The 17948-nt window shown below is 44.2% G+C and overlaps 1 protein-coding gene across 2 annotated transcripts in view; it reads right to left on the bottom strand.

Annotated features, from left to right (window-relative positions):
• Positions 1 to 1947: 1947 nt before the first annotated feature.
• STPG2 (sperm tail PG-rich repeat containing 2) overlaps positions 1948 to 17948 on the bottom strand; it is a 538570-nt gene continuing 522569 nt past the window's right edge. For both annotated transcript variants that reach the window (XM_033957447.1, XM_033957456.1), the window contains one exon: positions 1948 to 2203. The gene's annotated coding sequence lies outside the window, so the exon portion shown is untranslated. The remainder of the gene's footprint in view (positions 2204 to 17948) is intronic.

Raw genomic sequence — 17948 nt, 5'->3', positions numbered from 1 at the left:
GGTTCAGTGTTCAAGTTAAAGGGAAGGAAGGGGAATTTGTTCAGAGATGTTTGGGGCTTGCATAGAACTAAAACTGTACACTGGCACTGGTATGGTAATCTCTGTTTGTTTTGAATTTTATAATAAAAGAAAAAAAGAAATATAAGTGGAAATAAAGAAGTAAATAAGAAAACGGTACATAAATGCGAGTGGGGCAGGGGACAGGGCATTGGCGGGGTAGGTGGTGGGGTGTGGGTGGGGCTGGGATGTGGTGGAGGCAGGGTAGGGCTAGGGGTCCCAGTGTACTTGTGTGCCTCGAAGAATTACTCCTGCCCTGTCTGTGCCCTTCTCTTCAACTGCCAACTCCAGACTCCATCCCTTCTACCTTGCTGTGCCATGTGCTTGGAACAAGCTGCCTGAATCCCTACGGCGGGCTCCATTTCTGGCAGTGTTTAAGGCCCAGTTAAAAGCCTACCTCTTTGATAATGCTTTTGACTCCTAACTCCTCTCACCTTGGGTTCTGCATCCCCAACCCTATATGTCATGTCTGCCTGTCCAAGTTATATTGTAAGCTCTTCTGAGCAGGGACCATCTATAAATGTCAAAATGTACAGCACTGGGTATGCCTTTCAGCACTATACCATATAAGTGATAAGTAGTAATAGTTGTAGTAATTTATTTGCCTAATACAAAGACATAACCTATTCAATGGTTGTTTCCTATGACATATAGAATAACTAGCTTTGGTACAGTGAACCGGTGTTACAGAGAACACATGAAGTGTCCACCACACTGCAAACTTCCATCCATAACAATCCCATGGCCATATAATCTGGGTATCACATATTAATCAATTATATGCAATAGATTGTTTCTGACCAACTCCAGACCTGCATATCACATCCCTAAGCTCTAGTTCACTGAACACATATACCATGTGATATGGTAGTCGTGGATTTGGGGGGGTGTCAGCAGGAGGGAATGGGCATCCCTCCTGCTGATGGTGCTTCAGGAGTTGTCAGGAGTTTGGGAGAGTTGGTGGCAGGAGGGAATGGGTATCCCTCTTTCCGATTTCAGGGTTCTCTGCCACAGCTGGATTCACCTGATCACAGCAGGGGTATGCCCCCCCCCCCCCTCCGATCAGCTGAGCCCATGCTCAGCTGATCTGGGATTCCCTTGCGGCGATCAGCTGAGCCAGCCACTTCTACCTTTAGATTTTGAAATGTAGGCCCGCATTTTGTATGTTTGTTTTGGTAAATGACTGAGTTATGAAGAATATTATTGTTTTGTTAAAGTTTATGAATTGATTTGTTTTTATGTCTTTTTGTAGTTTGTGACATTGTTTTAATTATGTAAGTTGGATTGTAACTCGCTCAGAATTGTTGGATGGTTGCGAGTAATACATTTTTAAAATAAATACATTTCAGGCATCTATCACAGCTCTAGGGAGACACGTACGGATGCTTAAACTTGCCATAGGCTCTTCTAGGCAAAATCTTGCCCAGCCCTGGGCGAGCTTAGTTGTCCCTACATGTTTCCCTAGACCTGTGACAAACGCCTAAAGTGTAAGTGGCATGCCTCCAGGAGCTCTTTTCATAAAACATGCGTCCCGATTGGCTGCCAGATGGCAGTAGGATGCCTACCATCGCTTTCAATCGTTTTTAGAATCAGCCCCTTACTGCATACTGTATAAAATTTGTGGGGTTAATTTTTATGCCTATGGTTGAAGTAAGGAGCTTACCTGATTACAACCTGAAAGTTGCAGTGCTCCATTTCTGAGGCTTTTCCTACCCCTATCAGGATTTATGCAGAGCAGCTTTATCAATGGGTCTTTTTTTAGGTTTGTGTGATATTTTGGGACTACCTTTTTTTTGTTCTTGAGGTTTTATTTTATTGTAGCCCACCTTGATACATAAAGCAAAAATGAAACAAAAAAGAAAGAGGCAAAGAGACTAGTTTTCCATTTAGATTGTTTTATTCAGTATTAGAGTGCTGGATGGAGAAATGTCAGACACTAGATCATGAAACATTCCGGTGACAGCAAAAATAGTGCACCACAAAAAGTAAATAAGTTGTTTTGCAAGAACAGGTTTTCTAGTTGATCAGGATGTAAGAGATATCAGGTTTCTTCAGAGCAGCCAAAGGAGAACATCACTAAAATACAGCTCATTCATAAGGGAACCTGAAGCTCAACTCATTAATGTTGAGAAATATTTGACAGTACCTGTACAGAAAAAAACAAAAAAATCTATTTCAGTAAGTGAAATCTCTCTAATAACCACATTCTCTAATTTCATGCAGTTGGTAACAGGTTCTGCAACAAAAGTTAGAACATTGTACAATACATTTTTTGAAATTCAGTGACATTAGCATATATTTAAATCATTTGCATATTTGATCCATATTATATATTCTGTTTTTGGGAGTTTTATAGATGGAGGATTTCAAGTACTGATGTGAAGGGGAAGAGGAAGAGGAAATCTCAAGATGGGCAGAGGATATGGAAGAGCAAGTGGGGATGGGGAAAAGAGAAGGGGAAGATGAAAAAGATAAAGGATTAGGAACGGAAATAGAAGACAGATCAGAGGTAATACTCTGAACACTGTTTTAGAGCAGAGGTTTTCAACCCAGTTCTTGGGATACACCAAACCAGTCAGGCTTTTAGGATACCCATAATGAATATCCATGAGATAGATATGTACACATTGGAGGCGATGCATGTAAATTTATCTCAAGCATATTCAATGTGGATATCTTGAAAGCCAGACTGGCTGGGTGCTTCCTGAGAATTAGGTTGAGATCACTTGCTCTTAGGAATCAGTAATTAAAAGTAGGTTATATCAAAGCTCTTTCTGTTAAAACATAATTTAAAAAAGTCCACAATCATTTTAAATTCAATTTGGCAACATCCTTTGCTAAGATTTGGGAATGGAGGAGTAGCCTAATGGTAGGGGGCTGATCATGATGAACTGGGTTCATGTCCCACTGCAGCTCCTTGTCCCACTGCAGCTCCTTGTGACCTTGGGCAAGTCACCTAACCTTCCATTACCCCAGGCACAAAAAAGGAAAACTTAAGATTGTATGCCCACTAAGAACAGAAAAGATACCTGCATACGAGTAGCACTATATAAATAAGAACATAAGAATAGCCTTACTGGGTTAGATCAATTGTCCATCAAGCCCAGTAGCCTATCTCAAGGAGGCCAATCCAGGTCCCTAGTACCTGGCCAAAACCCAAGGAGTAGCAATATTCCTTGCTACCAATCCAGGGCAAGCAATGACTTCCCCCATGTCTTTCTCAATAACAGAGTATGGACTTTCCCTCCAGGAAATTGTCCAAACCTTTCTTAAAGCCAGCTATGCTATCCGCTCTTACCACAACTTCTGGAAATGCATTCTAGAGCTTAACTATTCTCTAAGTGAAAAAATATTTCCTCCAATTGGTTTTAAAAGTATATCCCTGTAACTTCATTAAGTGTCTCCTAGTCTTTGTAATTTTTGACAGAGTGAAAAATCAATCCACTTATACCTGTTCTACTCTACTTAGAATTTTGTAGACTTCAATCATATCTCCCCTCAGCTGTCTCTTTTTGAAGCTGAAAAGCCCTAACCTTTTTTGTAGTAATACAGAAAATATGTGACACCCTGAGTTTAGTTTTGCAGAGAATTTCTCTTAATAGTTTTACTTTTTAACTTATTCCTACAATAGGAATAAAAGGTAAAGAGGTATTAGTAATTTTAAAACTGAAATATAAGTTTGTTCATTTTCATCTAGATTTTGGCCAGGGCTGTGACGTGATTGTAGTGTTTATTGATGGTTGGGATCTTTTATTGGTATATTTATCTTCCTGTTCTTTCAATGTTAGGTTTTATGCTCAAGCCTGAACCATTTATTTAACAGAAAACTATTGTACACAATCCACATGCATTTTAACAACTTTAAACAGTTTAGTGTCATCTGCAAATTTAATCACCTCACTCATCATTCTAATTTCCAAGTCATTTATAAATAAGTTAAATAGCACCGGTCTCAGTACAGATCCATGTGGCACTCCACTTTTTACTCTCCTCCACTGAGAAAAATGACCATTTAGCTCTACCCTCTGTTTTCTATCCGATAACCAATTCCAAATCCACAACTGAACTTTGCCACCTATCCCATAACTCTAATTTTCTCAGGAGCCTCTCTTGAGGAACTTTGTCAAAAGCTTTCTGAAAATCTAGATACACTACAACAGTGTTTTTCAACCTTTTTACACCTATGGACCGGCAGAAATAAAAAAAATTATTCTGTGGACCGGCATCGGTCCGTGGACCGGTGGTTGAAGAACACGGGGCTAAGTCGTGGGCCGACCCCGCCCATCTTTACCCAATCTCCACCCCAGACCCCGCCCCCATAATAGTACTAATTGCACTTTGCACGTCTCGTGCCTCATCTGGAAGCCTTCCCTCTGACGTTGCAACGTCAGAGAAAAGGCTTCCGGTTCAGGCGCAGGAAGCCCGTAGGAGCCACTGCCCGTGGCTTTGTGCACTGCTTCAGTTAGGAAGAGGGAGCTGGCTAGAAGATAATGCCGCATCGATCGCACCGTGAACCGGCAGTTGAAGAACACTGTTTTGGGGCTGATGCACGTGCTGGCCCTGTGGACCGGCAGGAAATTTCTGTGGACCGGCACTGGTCCATGGACCGGTGGTTGAAGAACAGTGCACTACATCATTTATTCTTCTGTTTTTAATTTTATTTGCAATCTCTTCTTCTCTGTATTGCAATATATTTTTTGTTAGAGATATTCACCTATTCAGTTCTTATGAATTGCATTGCATTTGCCTTGTTGGATGTGTTACCACAGCTTTGTAAAAGGGGCCCTTAGTTTGGATCATCCCTCAGTGTGCTTCACTTGTCTTGTTCAGGCAATAAAGTCAGAGCCCTATTTTTGTGATGACAGTGGCTTCAATGGTAAGAGATAGAGAATGACACAGTAGCCGTGGGTAACCCACCAAAACGGTGAGGGGGGAAAAGTGCTCACTGTGGGTAGGGGGACAAGACCATCCACAGCCCCGTGGAGCAATGAATGTCCTTGTCCCCGCAGTTAAGAGAAGGAACACACATGGTCACCAATCACGCGCAGCCCCCTCCCTCATTCCAACCTAACCAAATCTATCTATCTCCCTCCCTCCCCCTTACCTTCGCTGCGTGTTTTGAATAACTTCCGGTTGCATCAGAAGAGAAGCTTCTGCCCACACACACACGCTACTGCTTGCAGGCTCCGATGGCTTTGTGAAAGTTACTCAAAACTCGCCGCAAAGGTAAAGGGAAGGGAGGGAGATAGATCGAAAGATTCGGGGAGGGAGGGGGCCATGCAAGGGGTGCCGAAGGGCGGTGAGGTGGCAAGAGGGAAGGGTGGTGGAGGAAAAGAACAGATGCTGAAGGGGGATGGAGAGGAACAGACGCTGAAAGGAAATGGGGAAGACAGAGTGGGAAGAAGACACTGAAAGGACATGGGGAAGACAGAGTGGGGAGAAGATGCTGAAGGGAATGGGGAAGAGAGAGTGGGGAGAAGACGCTGAAAGGGAAGAAGACAGAGATGCCAGTCTATGGGGGAGTGCAGGGAAGAAGATGGGTGCCAGACCAATTGGGGGTAGGGGTGAAGGGAGAGACACAGTAACAGAGCAAATGGAAGACGCAGAGAGAAGACAGACAGTGGATGGAGGAATTGAATGAGAAGATGAAGGAAGCAGAAACCAGACAACAAAGGTAGAAAAAAAATTTCTATTTATTTATTTTTTGCTTTAGGATAAAGCAATATATTAGTTGTGTTTATAAAAATTTATAAACAAAGCCCTGCCAGCTGTACATCTCTTTCTCTAGTTCAGCAAGGTTTCAAGGTTCAAGGTTTATTAAATATTTGATGAATCGCTGAATCTGTTTACAAAGCGATGTACATAATTATAAAATAGGATAGAGTTAAAAACAATACAAAATACATGAACATTGAGATTAAGACAAGACAAACATTAGTTGGAAGGGGAGGAGGGTAAAAAGATACATCTGTTATATCGAGAAAGACAAATAAGGGAAAAAACAAAAGGAAACAAGGTAGTTAATCAAAAAAAAAATATCATAAAAGTCAAAAAAGGTTTAAATGTTAAAAGCATCTTTAAAAAGGTGTGTTTTCAAGGATTTTTTAAATGAAAGGATATCTTTTTCATTTTTAATATGCTGAGGCAAAGAGTTCCACCTTTGGGGACCGATTACAGAAAACATGTCTGATCTTCGTGTACCTATTATTTTTAGAGAAGGAACAACTAATAGATTTTGAAAAGATGATCTGAGTGCACGCGTAGACCTATGGGGAATTAGCATTCTTGATATAAACTGGGGTTCGTTGTAAGCCAAAGTTTTAAATATAAGCAACATAACCTTAAACCATATGCAATGGCTAATAGGGAGCCAGTGAGCGTCAATAAATAATGGTGTAACATGATCATATTTTCTAGCATTATAGATCGATTTAATAGCAGTATTTTGGATAATTTGCAGACGTTGTTTTTCTTTTTGAGTAATATTAAGTAGTAAAGAATTACAATAATCCATTTTAGCTATTACTAGTGAATGAATCAAAATATTGCGCGATTTGGGCTCAAGAAATTTGGCAATAGATCATATTAAGCGTAGTTTATAAAAGCATGTTCTAACTGTGTTATTGATATGGTCTTTGAATACTAATTTATCGTCGATTATGACCCCTAAAATTTTTAATTTGGGAACGATTTCTATTGGGGTATTATTAAGGATGAATGGCGACTTCAGACCGATATCATTTTTCCAGGTAAAAATCATTGCCTTTGTTTTATTTATGTTTAACGATAATTTGTTTGTGTTGAGCCAGTTTTGAACTAATTCAAGTTTTTTATTTAGTGATGTAATCAATGGCGTACCTAGGGGGGGGGGGGGGGGGCGGGCCGCCCCGGGTACCAGCCCTAAGGGGGTGTTCCCGGCCTTGCCGTTCAGTCCCCCGCCACCCCCGAAGGACCGCTCGCCCCCCTGGCCTCCCCGCACCACCTATGAACAGCCGCAGCAGGATCGCGAAGTCAGCGTCAGCATCCCTGCGCTGCTTCCTACGACGCGATCCCGCCCCTCCTCTGACGTCAGAGGAGGGGCGGGACCGTGGCGCAGGAAGCAGCAGGGATCGCTGACGCTGACTTCGCGATCCTGCTGCGGCTGTTCATAGGTGGTGCGGGGAGGCCAGGGGGGCGAGCGGTCCTTCGGGGGTGGCGGGGGACTGAACGGCAAGGCCGGGAACACCCCCTTAGGGCTGGTACCCGACGCTGACTTCGCGATCCTGCTGCGGCTGTTCATAGGTGGTGCGGGGAGGCCAGGGGGGCGAGCGGTCCTTCGGGGTGGGTCGGGGCATCAGGCCTTCAGGGTGGGGCGGGCGGGCAGGCAAGCAGGCTTTCAAGGGGGAGGGGGTGACAGGCAGGCAGGCAGGCCTTCAAGGGGGGACAGGCCTTCGGGGGGGGGGGGGGTGCAGACATTCAAGGGGTGCAGGCCTTCAAGGGGGGCAGGCAGGCCTTCAGGGGGGTGCAGACCTTCGGGGGGGGGTGTAGGCCTTTGGGGGGGTGCAGACCTTCAAGGGGGTGCAGGCCTTCAAGGGGGGAAAGGCAGGCAGGCCTTCAAGGGGGGGTGCAGGCCTTCAAGGGGGGTGCAGGCCTTCAAGGGGGGAAAGGCAGGCAGGCCTTCAAGGGGGGGACAGGCCTACAAGGGGGGGGGACAGGCCTACAAGGGGGGGTGCAGGCCTTCAAGGGGGGGGTGCAGGCCTTCAAGGGGGGTGCAGGCCTTCAAGGGGGGAAAGGCAGGCAGGCCTTCAAGGGGGGGACAGGCCTACAAGGGGGGGGGACAGGCCTACAAGGGGGGGACAGGCCTACAAGGGGGGGGACAGGCCTACAAGGGGGGTGCAGGCCTTCAAGGGGGGGTGCAGGCCTTCAAGGGGGGTGCAGGCCTTCAAGGGGGGAAAGGCAGGCAGGCCTTCAAGGGGGGGACAGGCCTACAAGGGGGGGGGACAGGCCTACAAGGGGGGGACAGGCCTACAAGGGGGGGGACAGGCCTACAAGGGGGGGGGACAGGCCTTCAAGGGGGGGTGCAGGCCTTCAAGGGGGGGTGCAGGCCTTCAAGGGGGGTGCAGGCCTTCAAGGGGGAGACAGGCCTTCAAGGGGGGGAAAGGCAGGCAGGCAGGCCTTAAAGGGGGGACAGGCCTACAAGGGGGTGGGACAGGCCTTCAAGGGGGGGACAGGCCTTCGGGGGGGTGCAGACCTTCAAGGGAGTGCAGGCCTTCGGGGGGGGGGTGCAGTCCTTCAGGGGTGGGGTTTAGGCCTTCAGAGGGGGACAGACCTTCGGGTGGGAGGTAAAGTCCTTCGGGGGGTGCAGGTCTTCAGGGGTGGGGTGTAGCCCTTCGGAGGGGGGACAGACCTTCGGGGGAGGGGGGTCTTGGTGTAAAAGTACACAGAGGGAGAGAGGGAAGGGGGGGTTCAAAGATACATGCATATGCCAGACTTTGGGGGTTAGAAATAATGGGTCTAAAAACAGAGGAGTGGGAGAGAGATGGTGCAGAATGGGATTTAGGGAGGGAAGGAACAGAAAGGGAGAGAACTTGGAAACAGGGGATGGTGTGGAGGGGGGATAGAGATACTGGATAGGAGGATAGTTGGGAACAGAAAGGGAGAGATGGTGGATCCTGGGGTGGTGGGGAGTTGAGAAAAGGTGAATCTGTGGATGGAGACAAAAAAAAGGAAAGATGCCAGATCTCCGGGAGAGGGAAGGGAAACGGAAGGGGAGAACAGAGATGGCAGACGGATGGTTAGCACGGAGAAAGGAGACCCTGGCAAGCAAGACAACAAGAGCCTGGGACCAACAAGATTTGAATATTGATCAGAGAACAAAAGGTAGAAAAAATAATTTTATTTTCTGTTTTGTGATTACAATATGTTAGATTTGAAAAGTGTACATGAGACAGCTTGAAATGGGAACTTTTCTATTTTTGTGAATGGCAAGGCTGAGTTCAGTTAAAATATATGCTTTATAAGAAAATATAATAATGTGTTTTATAAAGTTTATAAGCATTGCTGGCATACTCGGTGAGGTGTTCCTAGTGTTGGTGGTGGTGGTAGCATGTCAGTGTGTTGAGAGGAAGAGGTAGTCTGGGAAATTCTGCTGAGCAAACTCTGGGCCCATTTCCACCCCCAGTTAGTCCACTCCACTCAACTGGTTCACACACTGAGTGGGTCTTTGGGTGTTATTTCTGGGTAGTTGTTTTAGAATCTCTTCCAGTGGTTTGTCAGTATCTCCTTCTGGTCCAAGGAAGGAAACTTTGTCAACCTTAGCATTGACCTTCAGAATATGTTTGTAACAGCGCTGCTTGTGTGGCATTAGGCTATGTAGTGATCGAAAGAAAAAAACAGACCTTTGCACATTTTTGCACTATATGGTGGGTGTATGAGGAGATTCATTTCCTGCACAGTTAAGTCCATTTTTTCTACTGAATAATAGTATAGGTACAATGAAAGTAAATAGCAAAAATGTTTGAGTAGATAATTAAGGAAATCTTTTTCATATTGCTTGCTTATGGACTGGGAAAAAAGACTGTTCAAGCAAATGTCTCCAGAACTGCTTTAATGGAAAAATGTGATTTTTTTTTTTTTTAAGTACTTTGTGAAATTTATTGTTGTTGTGAAATTTATTGTTATACTTTGTTTAAACTTAAAAAGCGGTGTCATTAACAGTGAATCTAATCGAAAAATCGATTCAACAGGGTGAATCGGATCGAATGAAATATTTTTCTCTGAATCGGGCAGCACTATTGGCTACCATGAGAATGGGCTACTGGGCATGATGGACCATTGGTGTGACCCAGTTAGGCTATTCTTATGTTATGTTCTCATCTGTAGGGGCCTTTGTTTTCACTTCTTATTTTAATGTATTTTTTTCCTGGGAACTTATCAGTGTTTTTTTATAATGGGAACAAAAATGGAAGAGAATTAATGTGTGTGGAATGGGGGGGGGGTAACTAATTTCTTCAGCTAAATAATTCAATCCACTTCAAACAGACATAGGAGAACTCACGCACCATTCACACACCCTCCAACCAAAAACGTCAAAAGAAAAAAACTGTTCGACAACCTCCTAGCCATTCGAGCTGCAACACTTGACCCCCAACTCTACAACCTATTGACCTCGACCACAAACTACAAAACCTTAAAAAAAGAAATAAAAACCCTTCTATTAAAAAAACACATAAAACCAAACTAACATAATCAGAACTGTCCCAAGCATCACCTGCAACTACTCCATATGTACTTCTGATGTCATGACAATTCAGACATAATTTATGTTATGTTATGTTTGGAATAATGGTTACATAAATGAGGTTCAATAAAAGAAAATTTTCTGTGGGAGCATTTGTTGGAACTTCTGTTATCCTGATTTCTTCTATCTGTGGGCTTTCTTTAGCTAACCTACTTATCTGGGGCTTTCCACTTCTGCAGCTGCCCTTTTCACGGTCCACTTTGCGCTTGCACTCTCTGGGGAGGGGGGGTTGGGTCTGGGCTTGGTGGGGTAGGTGTGTCTGGTAGTTTTGTCTGGGTGGTGGCTGGGTGTTTCTTGGGTGCTTGTTGTGCGGATTGGTGTGTCTGGTGAGCGGTCTGGGTGTTGTTGCTTGTGGGGGTTTTTTTCATTATAAAATATGGCTGAGGGTCTAGTCCGGCTTATTATTCTTGTGGGTTCTGGGGTGGGATTTGTTTGCTTGCCCCAAGTTTTGGCCTTTTGTTGTGTATTGCTATGCCTCTCATTGGCAATTTTCTCTTGGGAGAGGCTTGTTCATGCTTGTTGTTGCTGTTACTCTCATTCTGTGTTCTTTTTGATAATGTATAAGTTTCTGTACAGACCATGGTTGCTTGTCTGGACCTTTTGCCATTCTCAATAAAAATACTTTGGAAAAAAAAAAAAAAAAAAAAAGAAAATTTTCACTGCCTGTTTCTATTCTGACCATTTATTCCATTTCATGGTTATTGCAAAAAAAAAAAAAAAAAAAAATTTTACATGAGGGGGGGGGGGGGGTGTCAAAAAATGATGGGCCCCGGGTGCCACATACCCTAGGTACGCCACTGGATGTAATGTCTTCATGATTTTCAGGGTTAAAAAGATGAATTAATTGAATGTCATCTGCGTACGAAAAAGCAGTAAAGCCAACAGACTGGCAGAGATTCAATAGTGGCGAGAGAAAAATGTTAAACAAAAGAGGTGATAAAATAGATCCTTGAGGAATCCCAAAAGACGTAGAGTATGCATTGGAGTACTCATTATTAAACTTAACGAAAGAAGTGCGATTAGTGAGATAGGATGTGAACCAGTTAAGGTCTTGGTCACAAATGCCAATTGATTCAAGACGATTAAGAAGGAGATCATGATCGATTGTATCAAATGCAGCAGAAATATCTAAGGAAAAAAGAGCAACAGATTTATGATGGTCCAGGAAATAATGGATATTATTCGTTAAGCCGATCAACGAATGTTCCGTATTATGATGTTTGCGAAAACCCATTTGATTGGGGTGCATAACATTGGTTGATTCAATGAAGTCAGATACCTGGTTGAATATCAATTTTTCAGTCATTTTAGCTAAGAAGGGGTTATTTGCAATTGGACGGTAGTTAGAAGGGTCATTTTTACTGATTTTATGATCTTTAAGTAGTGGAATGATAATAGAGGTTTTCCAAAGAGCAGGAACTGAAGCAGTATGTAGGCTTTGATTTATAAGGAAGGAATAAACTAAATATTGCAGTACTGAGGCTTGCATGGATACTGCGGGGACAGGGACAGTGGTTGTGGGGACGGGGCAGAGGTTCTTATGAATTGTTGCCTGTATTGAAGAATATGGCCCTAGTGTTTCCAGTATATAAATATTGAGTGAAAGTTGTTGTTCATCTGGTGTTTGTTTCTGTTTCTCTGGGAAGTAAGATGGAGATATTCCCGATGGAAGTGTTGATGAGATCAATACAGAATGGGGGTAGAGGGGTACTTGATGAAAGGACAAAGTTATTGAGTTTCTTTTTGGTGTATATGACTAAGAGGGCATTAGAGGAAGATAGAAATAAGAGTCCAGACATATTTTTGTGGGTTTTATCTTGGGATTTTTGTGTGCTGCAGATGGGGAAGACAGGTTTTGAGCAATGAGCCCCATGCAGAAGTTTGTCCTTATGTCTAACAGGTTGTGAAACAAAATGTGACTTTATTTTAGTTGTCATCATTACCTTTAGAAATATTCACTGTGGCTAAGGTTGTGGAATCAGTTAGGTTAGGAAAAAATGTGTTGTGTCCTATTAGGAGATTTGGAGAATCCAAATGTAGAGCGATATGGGTCAATCTGAGTACAAAGTATTTGTTGAACCCTCAGAAGGACCTTGATGCTTGTTCACACAAAGTTTTCTTTTTCAGAGAAGCCTGGCTTCATCAATGCGGTGCATCAAGGAAGGCTGTTTGACTGAGGAGTCAGTCGAACATGTCTTCTGGGGTTGTTTGGTTGCACAGCATGTGTGGAAAAAGGTGAAGCCCTGGCTGCAAGAGTTGAATTTGGTTGTCATCCTGACCACAGATGTTGCGATGTTTGGTTGCCTTTCCTCTGCCACCTCATGCTGGAGGTTCTGGGTGGTGGTGTGCTCGCTCAAGGTGGCTTTGTGGAGGGTGCATAGCCTGCAGCTCTTTCAGGACAATTTGTTTGGAGCTTGCTAGCATTTATGGCCTCAGGAGGAAGATAGTGTTGGACTATCTTATTCGAAAGTCTGGGACAGCGAATGATTTGGCCCTTATGCTCTACCATAGAATAGTTAGGGATTTGCTATAGAGCAGCCTTCTCTGCACTTGGCTACAGTGAATGTTTTTTGTTTTAGAACTGAGTTTGCTAGAATTTCCTGTTTTGCAATTTTTGTTTTTCGTCTTTTGTGTATATTTGACTCCTGAATATAAAGTTTTCAAAAAGCCATATGCCTGTTTGTCTTTTGTTCTTGGCAGTGAGGCCTGAGCTTGCCAGCTAGGCTGATAGCACAGTCACGTGATTCCTTCCAATTTACTGTTATTCCCAAGCCCAAACTCCCATTTTGGAATCTTGTTTTCATCAATCCTCAAGGCGCGAGCACTGACTTTAAAACAGCTGTACTCTTGCGCCAGGATTTCCAACTGTTCCATTTGCAGCAGCTTCTGCACTTAGCGCACAGCTTGGATTCTGTCATTCTCTCTAGCCTGCTGGCTTCCAAGAGTTGGCATTTCACCACAGAACCATAGCTCCAGCTGTAATCGCAACCCCAAACCAGGTGTCTTAACTGCTTCAGCTCATATTCAGTGGCAGAAGGTCAACTTCTACTTTATTTCTCACATTGAGCACCACATATTCAAGAATCTGCTTCTCAGCTAATTGCTCTAGTATTCACACTCTGCACTCTTATAAAGGCCCACACTGAAGCCACAGTATATAATCTGTTTCTCTGTACTTCAATTAAGGAGAAGCATCCAGGGTTTTTCACTTTTAAATTTGTTAACTCCTCTAGCTGCTTGTGGCTTATACTAAAGTCCAAAGCACATACTCTACTGGATTCTTCTAACTACGGCAGTCCAGATTTTGTCTGTTGCTCTCAAAGCACTCCCAGCACTGCAAACACTAAACAGAAAAAAAAACCCAAAACCCTTGCCTGTTCAGCACTGATTAAACTGCTTGAGGTTTCCCTATCTAAGGCAGAGCCAATCCCTTTAGCCCAGGAACATGTCCCTACTCTGTGCTGCACAGAAGCCCCAAACACCTGGAAGTTGATAGACTTGTCTTCTTTTACTGAGAAGCACAGCTTTCATTGCTGTCGTAATCTGTGGTAGTGTGGCATAGTGGTTAGCTATAGGACCTCACAAAATGTAGCCCACACAGATAGCAGGTAAAGCACATTATCTTACCTGTGCTATCCAGGGACAGCAGGCAGATATTCTTACAGAAGGGGCAACATCTTCCACTGAGCCCGGGTGCAGAAAGTGCAAAAGTGAAATATCACTTTAAACCAAAGGTGAAAGACTGTGCCGCTCATGCAAGGATGACTTCCCATCTGCCACTAGCTCACAGGACTGTCAGTTTAGTAACAAACCTAAGAAGCCAACTAGGGGAGGATGACGGGTTATAAGAATATCTTCCTGCTGCCCTTGGATAACACCTGTTATAGGTAAGTAATTGTACTTTATTCCAGGATAAGGAAACAGCATATTTTTACAGATGGGACTCCTAGCTGCCAAGATTATGCTTCTATGAAGAGGTTATTTTTTGTTTTTTTTTAACATTACCACGAGCCTGGCTATACAGCTTTTAAAAAGAGAACAAATTTTGTAGAACTGCTTGGCCAAAATGTCTGTCCCTTCTGGAATGATTTTCCAAATGACAATGGGACAATGGACTAAGGACCAAGTGGCTTCTTTACACATGTCCTCAATGGGAATGGATAATAGATGGGCTACTGAAGTTGTTATTGCTTACACCTTTTATGTAGTAACATGACCTCTTAACATCAACCCAGTCCGGGCATAAAAGAAGGAGATACAGTCTGCTAGCCATGTAGAGATGGTTGTTTTGGAGAGAGGTGCTCCCAGCTTGTTAGGCTCAAATGACAGGAACAGTTAAGTAGATGATCTGTGAGGTTTAATTCTTTCTAGATATTAAGCAAGAGCATGTTTATAGTCTAAAGTATGGGGGGGGGGGCTACCTCACCTGAGTAAGCATGTGGCTTTGGAAAGAGGAATGGAAGAATTATAGACTGGTTGAGGTGAAATGCTGGTTTGGAGAAACTTAGGATGAGTGTGAAGAACTACTTTATCATGGTAGAATGTTGTAGAAGGTGGATAATAATAATAATAACAGTTTATATACCGCAGTACCGTTAAGTTCTATGCGGTTTACAAAAGATTAGTGAAGTACAAGTTGAGAGAACTTAAGGGAAGGGAGAAAAAGTGGAGGAGAGGACCAGTAAACTGTTAAGGAGGGGAAAGAGAGGAACAGGTCAACTGTCTAGGTACTTCAGGAACAGGTGAGTTTTGAGGTGTTTCCTGAACACCTTGTAAGTGGTGGGCGAGAGGAGTTGTTCTAGTTCTTTATCCCATAAAGCTGCTTGATGTGAGACAAGGTGTCCATAGTGTTTTTTTAATTTGCAACCTCTGACCGGAGGAGAAACAAAGTGCAAGTGGAAGCTTCTCTTGTGTCTATTGGCTGAGAAGGAGAAGAGCTCAGTTATATATTTAGGGGCAAGACCGTAAAGAACTTTAAAGCAGAAGCAGGCGAACTTAAACTTTACATGAGCTTCCAATGGCAACCAGTGTAGCTGTTTGTAGTATGGCGTCACGTGGTCAAATTTCTTTAGACCGAAGATAAGTCTGACCGCAGTTTTGCATTAATTCTAAGCGTCGCATATTCTTTTGGGGGATTGCTAAATAGGCGATGTTACAATAGTGAAGTTGACTCAGTATGAGGGATTTTACCAGGATTCTGAATGCAGAGTTATCAAAGTATGCTTTAATGGATTTGAGCTTCCAGAGGGTGAAAAAAACCCTTTTTGATTAGGGAGTCCACCTGGTCTTTCATGGTTAGGCATTGGTCCAGAGTTACACCCAGTATTTTAATGGTGGGCTGTATGGGGTAGTTAAGTTTGTATGCCTAGTGGTGTTTTGGTGTCGAGCGGGCATGGTGAAGTGACAAAGAATTTTGGCTTCTCTGTATTGAGCTTGAGCTTGAAGTCTGTCATCCAGTACTCCATCAAGTTTATGGCTTCTGATGCTTTGGGAATGGTTTCCGAGTTGGAGTTGGCAACAAACACTTGGAGTTTACTGACTCAGCATGTGGGATGCACCAGTGAGGGGCCTAGGGCCTGATTGGCCCAGGCGCTTAAGGCCCCGCCCAAAGTAGGGGCCTTAGGTACCTGGACCAACTGGAATTGGCCCAGGTGCCTACAGCCCCTCCTATGGGTGGGGTCTTAGGCACATGGCCCAACCTAAGATTCTGGGGAAGATTTGGGGGGGTTACGGGGGATCATGGCAGGAGAGATTGGGCATCGCTCTTGCCGCGATCATGACCGGTGCATGGGGATGGACTGCCTGGGCCACTGATCTGATCGCGACAGCCGTGATCAGCTCAGTGGCTCCATTCAGAATTTATACCTGTTTTGACTTGGTCTAAGTCAAAACGTATAAATTTTGTCTGGCAACCTGTCAAACGTTTTTGATTATGGCTGCCAGAAATCTAAGTCTAGATGGGCCCACCTCCAACTCTATCCACTCCTCCAAAAACACCCCTTTTCACTCTGCCCATACAGAGGCAATGAAAAGGCCTAAGCTGGTTTTAGATACGTCTAAAACCAGTTTGGATTATCAGTACTTGGACAATCTGTCTTTTTGATCGTCCAAGTACCGACTTAGGCCGTTTTTTGGATGCTTTTTTATTTATTGTTATGAGCCCCTGAACTGGAGGAAAAGCATATAGGAATCTGTATTACCAGTTGAATAGAAAAGCATCTGACTCCAGACAATCAGGGGTGTAGTGCCTGGAGCAGTACAGAGGAAGCTTATGATTGTGAGGGGAAGCAAATTGGTCTATCTCCAGGGTCCCAAAGGATGCAAAGATTTGACGCTAAGTCACTGTTGAGTGACCACTTGTGTAGCTGGAGAACTCTGCTCATTTGTCCACCAAGATATTCCTGACTTGGAAGGATTCAGCCAATCATAGGCCATGGGAGAAAAACATACAAAAGTACTCTTCATGGCCAAGGCTGAACCAGAGTGTCAAGGATTTTGCTTCCATGCTCTTATCTTCAGCTGAAGAACCTGCCTGCCTTTTTGTTCTTTTTCATAGCCATCAGGTTGAATAGCAGTCAACCCCAGTGGTGAATATTGCCTGAAATGTCGTCTGCAACAGCGTCCATTTGCTTGAATCCAAGGCATGCCTGCTGAGAAATTCGGCTTGGACATTGTCCACTCCCACAACATGCACTGCCAAAAGCATCTGCAGATGACATTATGCCCAGGTGAAGAGAAGGTGGGCCTTCAAACTCAGATAGCACTATTGGTGTGTCCCCCCCTCCCCCATGCTGAATGACACAGGCCACTGCTATAGCATTGTCTGAAAAGACCCGGAGTGCCTGACCTTCAAGAGTCTTCTGAAGCTTCGCCAGCACCAGCTGAATGGCTCAAAGTTCTAGCCAATTGATTGACCACTTCTGAGTGGGAGACCAACACTCTGAATCAGCTGACAGTTACAATGAGCTCCCCAGATGAGGAGACTGGCATCCATCATCACTACTACCCAAGAAAAGAACCGAAGGGGCAGGCCATTGGAAAGGGACTGCGGGTAAAGCTACCAAACTATGCTGGCCCTGGCCTCCATGGACCAAGGTAAAGACTTCTGTAATGAGTGTCTGCAGAGAACAACACATGAGCAATGTGTGCTGGAGAGGATGCATGTGAGCCATCGCCCAAGGAACCACATCTATTGAAGCCACCATGGAACCCAAGACTTAAAGATAATCCCATGCTGATAGAACTTCCTTGGCTAGGAGGCACATTATCTGAGCACAAAGCTTCTCTGCTTGCCTCTGGAAGATAAACTTGACCTGCTGCTGTGTTGAATAGAACAGCCAAGTACTTCAGTGACTGCATTGGAGACAAATGAATCTTTCGGTAATTCACAATCCAACCGAGATTCTCTAGGACTGTGATCACCTGATCTACCATGCACCGACCCTCAGAGAATGAGGGGGCCTGAATCAGCCAGTCATCCAGGTAGGGATGCACCTGTAGCCCATCCTTCACAGGTGGGCTGCCACTACCACCATAATTTTGGTGAAAGTGTGAAGAACTGTCGCCAAGCCAAAAGGCAAGGCTGATAACTGGACATAAAACCTCAGGAATT

This window comes from Geotrypetes seraphini, chromosome 1, assembly GCF_902459505.1.
Source record: "Geotrypetes seraphini chromosome 1, aGeoSer1.1, whole genome shotgun sequence".
Classification (NCBI taxonomy): domain Eukaryota; kingdom Metazoa; phylum Chordata; class Amphibia; order Gymnophiona; family Dermophiidae; genus Geotrypetes; species Geotrypetes seraphini.
The sequence above is the reverse complement of the archived record's forward strand: the minus strand, read 5'-3'. Positions and strand labels throughout refer to the sequence as shown.